This window comes from Puntigrus tetrazona, chromosome 18 (assembly GCF_018831695.1).
Source record: "Puntigrus tetrazona isolate hp1 chromosome 18, ASM1883169v1, whole genome shotgun sequence".
Taxonomy (NCBI): Eukaryota; Metazoa; Chordata; class Actinopteri; order Cypriniformes; family Cyprinidae; genus Puntigrus; species Puntigrus tetrazona.
Window position 1 is genome coordinate 17,507,838 of NC_056716.1, and position 10,000 is coordinate 17,517,837.

At 39.2% G+C, this 10,000-nt stretch overlaps 1 long non-coding RNA gene across 1 annotated transcript in view; it reads left to right on the top strand.

The window, feature by feature from the left end:
* Positions 1–7,821: 7,821 nt before the first annotated feature.
* The window catches only part of LOC122322999, a 5,066-nt gene continuing 2,887 nt past the window's right edge, over positions 7,822–10,000 (top strand). Inside the window, exon 1 of the long non-coding RNA XR_006246930.1 lies at positions 7,822–8,027. This is a non-coding gene — a long non-coding RNA (uncharacterized LOC122322999). The remainder of the gene's footprint in view (positions 8,028–10,000) is intronic.

The window sequence follows — 10,000 nt, forward strand, 5'->3', positions numbered from 1 at the left end:
AGGTAGACCAGCAGAAGAACCTGAAGCAGTCACCGTCGTGATGTTAGGTTGCGCCATAAGAAAATCATAGTCACAGTTCCAATACAAGCACAACATAAAACCCTCATAAAAATTAGAACGTCGGTCGCTTTTGGTTTAGAAGTGTTTTGGGGCATTTAGTGCTTTCAGCCATCTGCCTTAGTCTGGAAGGTGACTTCTCTCAAGCTGATGATGGAACAGTTGGATGTGGTTTGCAGGCCCTGGGTTCTGCATCATGAGGTGTGTTAAAGCGTTATAGCGTTGTGAAATTTGGAAAAGTGCCTGCTATAAACAATTCTATCCGTTATGTCTGTATTAAGGCTTTATTTACCAGGTATGTTCATCAGTTACTGTACAGTACACTCCCTCACTGAGAAATCTACTATAAAACACTGACCCACTTTTAATGGATGAAAAGTCATTTTGTTTAATTTTTGGCGGATATTCATCAGTCACTGTAGAGTACACTCCCTCACGCCAATGAGAAGTCTACTATAAAACATAAAAGGAGATATTTAGCACAGTTTGTATGATGGCGTACAGGTGCAAGAGAAACTTTTATTGGACTGTTCCACTTTTAATGTACCAAAAACTAATTTTGTTTAATTTTTGGCAGACATTTTATGGCAGAATCGTTATCATATAATATAAAAAAAAATCTTCAGATAATATAATTTATGCTTTTTTGTTTTGTTTTTTTTATATTTTATTGTATATTGTCATACTTTGAATTAGTTTTTGTCATGAAAATAGCCTTATGGCAATACATTAATATGTAACCAAAATTAATATTTAGCATTTTTCTTTTCTTTTTTTTTTTTGTTGTTGTTAAAAAAATCTTTAAACATTCAAAGGATTTGAATTATGTTTGATGATAAAATACTTATTATTAAAACATTCATATATTTCAATGTGTTATTTATGAAATATCCGTTTCATTTCTGATTTGTTACTAAACCGATTTTTATTGCCTAATACTAAATTAATTCGACCGTTCTTCGTGTCACGTGACCAACTACAATTTTATCACACCGCTTTTGTGTGCGTTATTCACGCAAAGCAATCATAAGCCTTGGAAAATAATTTGCCCAGACTACAATTATAGTAATACAATGATGAAATCATTTCTATAATGCCTCACAGTGAAAGTAATTAAGGCTGTTTGTGTTGATGTGGCACAGATGCTTCTGTTTTTCAGTAATTATCTCTCTTGTATTTTCTCATTCTTTTCAGGCCTCCATTATAGTCCTCTTCCTCCATCATCATCATCCTCCTCCTCCTCCTCCATCTCTCTTCCTTTCTCTCTCTGCGGTGTAATGGCTCTGGTTTGATGACGTGTGTGTTCGTGTGATTACAGACAGATGATTCTTCAGTTATATATATAATAAAACATCTTCCACCGTAATGTACTCACAGAGGGCCTCGGTGGTCGACGTGCACGTGCTGAGATATTAATTATGGATATCTGGATAAAAGATTTGAAGTGTTTTAATGAACACAGGAGAGAAGCAAATCGTTTGAATGCTGATGCAGTTGGTAACAGAGGTTTGTATTTCTTTCTTTATTTTTTATCTGCTGCAGTAAATAGCATGAAAATATCTGCAAATGTTTTACCTAAAAATTTAATAGATGGCATGCATGCTAGTCTTTCAAGTAAATTTCATCTAGATCAGGTCTGTTATTATAGTTGCTAACTATATATATATATATATATATATATATATATATATTATGATTAATCACATGCAAAATAAATGTTTTAATGTTTTTGTTCACATATAGTATATGTGTATAGTTTATCATGTATGCACATATAATAATTAATACTAATTATAGTATTAAATATATTATAATATGCATTGTATGGATGTAAATATATACATGTAATTAAATGCAGATATTTATAAATAACACACTTCATGTGTGCGTATGTCTGTGTGCATAATGCATACGCGCGCAGTACACAGATTTATTGTGTAAATAAAATCTTTTATTTTAGATGTGAATAATTACGATTAATGGATCGTTTTAAAATTTGCTAAACATTCAAAAAAATTGTTACTTGAAATGAGGTAAACAATAACTGAAGTAAAATGTGTATCTAGTTTCTAAAGCAACACTTCTTATTTTAACTTGATAAAATAATATAAAAATATATATATATATACACACACACACACACACACACACACATATATATATATATATATATATATATATATATGATATTATGCCAACAGTTGTCTCTAGAGATCAATTTTTGTTTTTTGTTTTTAGCAAAGCATTTTTATCTAGCTTATTTACCTTTAATCTAGTTTTTGCTACATTGTTCCATTATATACATTATATACATTATCTTTGTTACAAAATGTTGCATTGCTATTATAATAACAGTTAATTAAGAGCACTGTAATTAGCTGCAAGCAACCCTTAGCCAAACCTTCACCACTCTGCATGTAATTCATAAATATTAATCTGTACTTAAGTGTATAGTTACAGTGTAACAAGGACACCTTAAAATAAAGCGTAGGCCCAACTTATTTCTGTCTGAAAAGTTTGAAGCGCCGATCTTCCTTTCGGTTTGCTTTTAAGAAAGTAGATGAAGCAGGTGTGCGAGACCTTCACGGAAGAACACTGAATCTCTAGTGCTTTGATTTTGTGAAACTCGGTAAACTTCAGCTCTGTGATTAGAATTATAACGGCGGTGCGTTCCTCTTGCTCTTTTCGTTTCTCGCTGCTGCAGAGCGGACTTTCTGCGTCGTTCGGCGTCTCCAACACAAGCCTCGTCCCGACGGCGTGAACTATCCCTTTAAGACGGTAACCTAGTTTCAAACAAGCCAAAAAAATCTTTAAAAACAGCCGTTGAAACGAACATTAATATTAATAAATGCTGTTTGTTGTTAATGTAGTCTACTGTGAACAAATCAAGTCCATTGTAAAATGTTATATTAAATTATAACTTATTTTTATAACTTTTAAATTGCAGCATTAACATAGCATACAGTAATCTTCGTTAAGATGCATTTTTATTTAATAACATTTATTGTTTTTCATGTTTTGGATGAACACATTTCAACAGATAGTTGACTTTAAAAATGTATTAGTAACTGGAATTAATATGAATGTAGATTAAAGTAAAATTGTACTAATGTAGTACAGTAACAAAACTGCGTTATTTACATAAATTATGTTATATAATATTACATGAATATTTCTGACTCGGCATGAAGAAGTTGCATTCATAGTTTATTTATAATAATATTTAGATAACCATGTTATTATCTGTGATGCAAGCAAAGGCCGTAGTAACCCAGAAGTCCATTGCTTTTCTGTATAGCGTCGAAAAGTTTTCCCTGAAAAACTAGAATTCTGCTAAAAAAAAAATATCGTGACTGTGTTTTTTTGTGTTACGGTTTTAAGTGACATTTACAGTTAAATACCGTAATTTTATTAATGCTATAACGCTAATATACGAACCTATTAAAGTACTGAAATCTGTATTAATACACTGATAAGCACCGAAAGCGTGCGATGCTTTTAAATATGAACGTATACAGTAGGTGCTCGGTGTTATTCACACAAACAGTAAACTGAAACATGCAATAAACCTTCATTTAACAGCATTGCATGTAACACACAGCCCTAATGAACAGAACTAAATGCAATGCAGGGAATTCTGGGAACGTCAATTTGGGTTTTTACAGGAATTTACCGTTAACCATTTCACAGGTTTTTGCTGTAGCGTCTTCACAGATTTTTTCTTCCAAAAAAACTTTTTAGCTTAAACCTCAAGCCAGTTTAAAGCCGAGCGGGGCGCTTTCTCTTCCCAAAAGAGATTTCCGTGGGAAAAGCGTCAGAAGTCTTTGACAGGTAAAGGGATTTTTGGTTGTCCCTCACCGCAGGGGAGCCCGTGCACGCTTAGATCCGGTCTCCTCTCGGGTGGGCTATCGCTGGATGGAGGAGGAGGAGGAGAGCGGGCTCTTGTTAGGCTCCAGGGAGGCCCGTATCAATCCCATCATGCCGTGGCCCTGCGCTCTGAGCCGTGACCAGGTGCTGCTGACATTCTGCCTCGCCGCTGAATACTAATCACTCCCGCACACACCGCTCGTGCCCTTTTGCCATCTTTCTTTCTTTCTTTAAGACATTTAAGTAAGAAAAAAGTTTCCTGTGAAGCAAAGAAGAAATGCTATCATAAAAGCACAGGCTTTTTGGAGGCAGATCGTGTCGCAGAAGGGCAGAAAGCACAATAACGTGGAGAGAAATTTGTTGCACTGTTGGGGTCCAGAAATAACCATGTTTTTCCATGCATTTTCTTTTATTTTCCTTTTTTTTTTTCTTACCCTATGAGTGAGTACAACACCAGGATCGCATTTTGTTTCTTATTTAGTTATTAATTATTAAGTGACATTGTTTCACTGACATTTTTTTCCCCAAAATGCATCAAAAGCATATTATTAATGTTAAATATTTAAATAGCGGAAGTGTTCAATTAATTACATTTTTTCACAAAATAATGATATTTTCAAATTATGCATGCATCGGGTTTAATGCGCTTGATAATGCGTGACTGTTACGAAAGCGGCCGAAGTTTCCAAAAAAAAAATGAAGGCATAAAATAACGCGTAGAGAATAATTCACATGTGTGAGCTGAACTGACGGGAATCACGTGCTTGTGTTTTTTTTTTCTGCGTGGTGATAATACAAGACTTTAAAACTAATTGTTGAAAGCAAAAACCCTGCGTGCGTGACGTTCCCCAGCAAAACACCTGAAACTATTAAGACAGTATTCAGCGTTTTGGATGCAGCAAAAGACTTTATACAGTACTGAAACGTGATGGTGCTCAAATAAGGTGTGTTTTAGAGAGAACTGCGTGAAGGGAGATACTTTTAGGTCATAAAGTTGGCAGAGGTCGTCCTGGTTACCATGGTAACCGGGGCCCGGGTTCCCGCACAGACGTACTGGCACCCAGTTTCTGTATTGGGCGCGACTAATACCCGTACTTTTATATAATAAACATTGCATTTTTCTGTAATTTGAAAGTATTAGCTAGCTCACATTTTTTTATAAAGCGTTATGCATTCATTAAAATGCCTTAAGAATACCCTCGCATTGATTTATTAATACAGGCTTCACAGAAAGTGTTACCAAACTCTCATCTGAGATTAATATCACCCTGCGTATAAATGTAAGGAATAGTTCTTATTATTAATACTGATGGTTTCATGGCTTCGGTGTCATTAAACGGTAGTGATGTTTCTGTTTCATCTTCCACTTTGAGTAAGAAAGGAAGGAAATTGAATGTTATACTCTTATTATTAACTCTTGCCTCAGAAACATCCGCCATCGTCATCAATGTTGCAATCAATCGTGCTGAAGGATATTTTTATTTCTCGAATAATAAGTTCAGATGAACAGCGTTATCGACGTCTTTATTGATCGATTTAATGCATCCTTGCTGAAAAAATGAATAATACCTTGTACAGTAGTGCATTGCGTTAAACTCTACTTTTTTTACGGCCCCCAATCCATCAAATAATTGCTGCGAAATGAAACCTCCTGCTCCTTTCAGATCGACCGCTAACTGAGATTTACATCCCGACTTCAAACCAACGAAGCGACGTAGATAACAATTAAAAGCAAAATGATGTGAGTGCGTTTGGAGCAAGTTTTGAAATTGGTGGATAGTCACAGATTCAAAGTAAGCTCGTCGGTGCACACAGCTCTCCAATTTAAAGTTCAGCAGAGATCGCGTGATTAATCTCATTTGTTTCTGCCTCGGATCTAAAGATGGTAATTATTCCCTTTGCTTCATTCGCTTTAGAGCTGTTGGTTTCAGTGCCTGTATCTGATATCTCTGTGTACTCAAAGCAGATTTCTGGTGTTGAGATGCTGACGTCTTCCCAGCGCTGATCCCTCCTGTCAGCTTGCGCTTTTTTTTTTTTTCATCTTATCTGCTCGGATCCCCGGGATGAAAGCGCGGCGCTCTCAGGTGTCTCACATTTATCTTTGGAAAAGTGTCTGTTTCCGTTTCGCTCTCGGATGCTGTATTCAAACGGCTTCACTGACCTGCTAAATAAAACATGGCGCTCCTCTGCGTTAGTCAGCACGCGTTAGAATAACCAGACCCAGCGCTTCGTGTGAAATCTCACATGCGTGCTGCTATCCTGATGCGTACGAACGCCATCCTTTTCCTTCGGGATCCGGCACAGGTCTCGTTTGTCGAAAAACTTCCTCAGAGTTTTCCTTTAGTGTGATTGATAGCGAGACGAACACACTCCTCTACAGTCACTGACCTCTGCAGGACCTCCCTAGAGGCGGACACACACACACACACACACACTCATTTATTTACACACAAACACTGTTACACACACACTTCCTAGAAAGCACCTGCCAGAGGCGGTAAATGAATTTTGGATACTGGTGTTGGTCTTTTTTCACACAGTGTCGCCTCGGGCCTGCTGTATAATACATACGTTAGCAGTATGCGTGCGTTTTAGCTCTTATTGACACAGTGCTGCTGCAGTCCTCGCATCCAAACGTAGCGTACGGCAAGTGAAAAACACCCCCAAAATGAAGCAACGCAGCGAAATAAAGTTGAACTACTCACACGTTGCTTTTAAGACGTCGCGATAGTTCATACAGAACAAGAGACGCACAATGTAATGGAATATAATTAATGACTTGTAGGGGCAAGTTGATTATACACGGTCTTTATAAAGTTTTTAACGGTGTAGCTTTTAACCCTTAATTTCATTTTATTTTTAGGGTAAGACACTCAATGTGTAACAGCAACCATTATAAATAATTGATGTAATTATGAAATATAACGTTTTTTTTTTTTTTATCATAAAAGCAACAATATATAGATTTTTTACAAAAATAAAAACATGATTTTCATTTTTTTTAAATGAACATAAATTAAGAATTTAATCCGACTCGGTCAAAACCTGAAATGTAATTATTTATTAATTTATTTATTTTTAATTAATTGATTTAAAATAATTATTTACGTAAAAAATAAAGTATTGTTATTTTTATCAGAATTATTTATTTATTTTATTTACAGCAAATTAGCTCACGAAATCAAGGTTTTTTTTTATTGCTTTTTTACTTTCTTTATTTATATATTCCGCAGCCTCACACTTACTCATTATATAATATATGCCAAAGCAAATATTCAATGTTTTTTTTTTCCCTCAACCCTGCTGCGGTAGTTAGGCCATTGCTCTCTTACGCCTCGCGTCTATGAGCGATGTCAAATGTGCAATCTTTTCCATGTCACTGTTTTCCCACCGAAGCCATGCATGCTCATATATTCTCCATAGTGAGTCCCGTAGGACCGGATGCACAATCCCGAACGTTCACAGGCTAAAGTTACTGCATGAATTACATCCTAATCCAGTGTATCGCAGTCATTTATGTCCACGCCGCTCCTGTTCTCATTCCCCGTGCATTGATTTGCTGCCAGAACAGGCTGCTGTAATATTCGGTGGGGAATAGGGAACGTCAGACTCGGTTGTTTAGTCGCTCAGCCCTCGTCCGTCTCTAATCTGTCCGTGTGTCAGGCGAGATTTCAGTCTACCGAAATTAAATTGATCACTTTGTAAAGCAGGAGCACACCTGTTCTCAACAAGACACGTGACTGAGGAATCATCATGCCTGGAGGGGCTTATATGTGTATATATATATATATATATATGTGTGTGTGTGTCTGTCTGGTCATATTTAACATCAAATGCCACATACATCGACTTTAATGCTTGCTTTTATCCCCGTGCATGTCTTTTAGACTGCTGGATTATGTAGTGGTGCTGAAGCGTGTGGCTTGGACGTGCGTTAACCGCTTCTGTCCCGGAGGAGAGCAGATTAACGTTATCATCCATCGGGCAGCTGCGCTCCTCGCTCGCTCAGATCTCCCGCTGTACGCTGAGTTCTGACGCTGACTGGAGGAACTGCGCGCCTTTCCCTTCGTTTAGGAGAACTGGTGCGGCCTGAGCTCTGGCAGGTGAACGGGTTCTGCGGGTGATAAGGATGAAGTTTGTGAATGCTGTCAAGTGTGTGTGTGTGTGTGTGTGTGTGTGAGCAATCGAGCATATGCATGAATGGCTTTGCATGTATTTTCATGCCTCTATGTGATACAGTGTGTGTGTGTGTGTACACGCTGCTCCATCTGCTCTCGGCTTGCCTTGGCTGTTCTGGTTTCCTGTTTTTGTATCTATCTTTCTCTCTCTCTCTGTCTCTCTCTCTCTCTCTCTCTCTCTCTCTCTCTCTCTCTCTCTCTCTCTCTCTCTCTCTCTCTCTCTCTCTCTCTCTCTCTCTCTCTCTCTCTCTCTCTCTCTCTCTCTCTCTCTCTCTCTCTCTCTCTCTCTCTCTCTCTCTCTCTCTCTCTCTCTCTCTCTCTCTCTCTCTCTCTCTCTCTCTCTCTCTCTCTCTCTCTCTCTCTCTCTCTCTCTCTCTCTCTCTCTCTCTCTCTCTCTCTCTCTCTCTCTCTCTCTCTCTCTCTCTCTGTCTCTCTCTCTCTCTCTCTCTCTCTCTCTCTCTCTCTCTCTCTCTCTCTCTCTCTCTCTCTCTCTCTCTCTCTCTCTCTCTCTCTCTCTCTCTCTCTCTCTCTCTCTCTCTCTCTCTCTCTCTCTCTCTCTCTCTCTCTCTCTCTCTCTCTCTCTCTCTCTCTCTCTCTCTCTCTCTCTCTCTCTCTCTCTCTCTCTCTCTCTCTCTCTCTCTCTCTCTCTCTCTCTCTCTCTCTCTCTCTCTCTCTCTCTCTCTCTCTCTCTCTCTCTCTCTCTCTCTCTCTCTCTCTCTCTCTCTCTCTCTCTCTCTCTCTCTCTCTCTCTCTCTCTCTCTCTCTCTCTCTCTCTCTCTCTCTCTCTGTCTCTCTCTCTCTCTCTCTCTCTCTCTCTCTCTCTCTCTCTCTCTCTCTCTCTCTCTCTCTCTCTCTCTCTCTCTCTCTCTCTCTCTCTCTCTCTCTCTCTCTCTCTCTCTCTCTCTCTCTCTCTCTCTCTCTCTCTCTCTCTCTCTCTCTCTCTCTCTCTCTCTCTCTCTCTCTCTCTCTCTCTCTCTCTCTCTCTCTCTCTCTCTCTCTCTCTCTCTCTCTCTCTCTCTCTGTCTCTCTCTCTCTCTCTCTCTCTCTCTCTCTCTCTCTCTCTCTCTCTCTCTCTCTCTCTCTCTCTCTCTCTCTCTCTCTCTCTCTCTCTCTCTCTCTCTCTCTCTCTCTCTCTCTCTCTCTCTCTCTCTCTCTCTCTCTCTCTCTCTCTCTCTCTCTCTCTCTCTCTCTCTCTCTCTCTCTCTCTCTCTCTCTCTCTCTCTCTCTCTCTCTCTCTCTCTCTCTCTCTCTCTCTCTCTCTCTCTCTCTCTCTCTCTCTCTCTCTCTCTCTCTCTCTCTCTCTCTCTCTCTCTCTCTCTCTCTCTCTCTCTCTCTCTCTCTCTCTCTCTCTGTCTCTCTGTCTCTCTCTCTCTCTCTCTCTCTCTCTCTCTCTCTCTCTCTCTCTCTCTCTCTCTCTCTCTCTCTCTCTCTCTCTCTCTCTCTCTCTCTCTCTCTCTCTCTCTCTCTCTCTCTCTCTCTCTCTCTCTCTCTCTCTCTCTCTCTCTCTCTCTCTCTCTCTCTCTCTCTCTCTCTCTCTCTCTCTCTCTCTCTCTCTCTCTCTCTCTCTCTCTCTCTCTCTCTCTCTCTCTCTCTCTCTCTCTCTCTCTCTCTCTCTCTCTCTCTCTCTCTCTCTCTCTCTCTCTCTCTCTCTCTCTCTCTCTCTCTCTCTCTCTCTCTCTCTCTCTCTCTCTCTCTCTCTCTCTCTCTCTCTCTCTCTCTCTCTCTCTCTCTCTCTCTCTCTCTCTCTCTCTCTCTCTCTCTCTCTCTCTCTCTCTCTCTCTCTCTCTCTCTCTCTCTCTCTCTCTCTCTCTCTCTCTCTCTCTCTCTCTCTCTCTCTCTCTCTCTCTCTCTCTCTCTCTCTCTCTCTCTCTCTCTCTCTCTCTCTCTCTCTCTCTCTC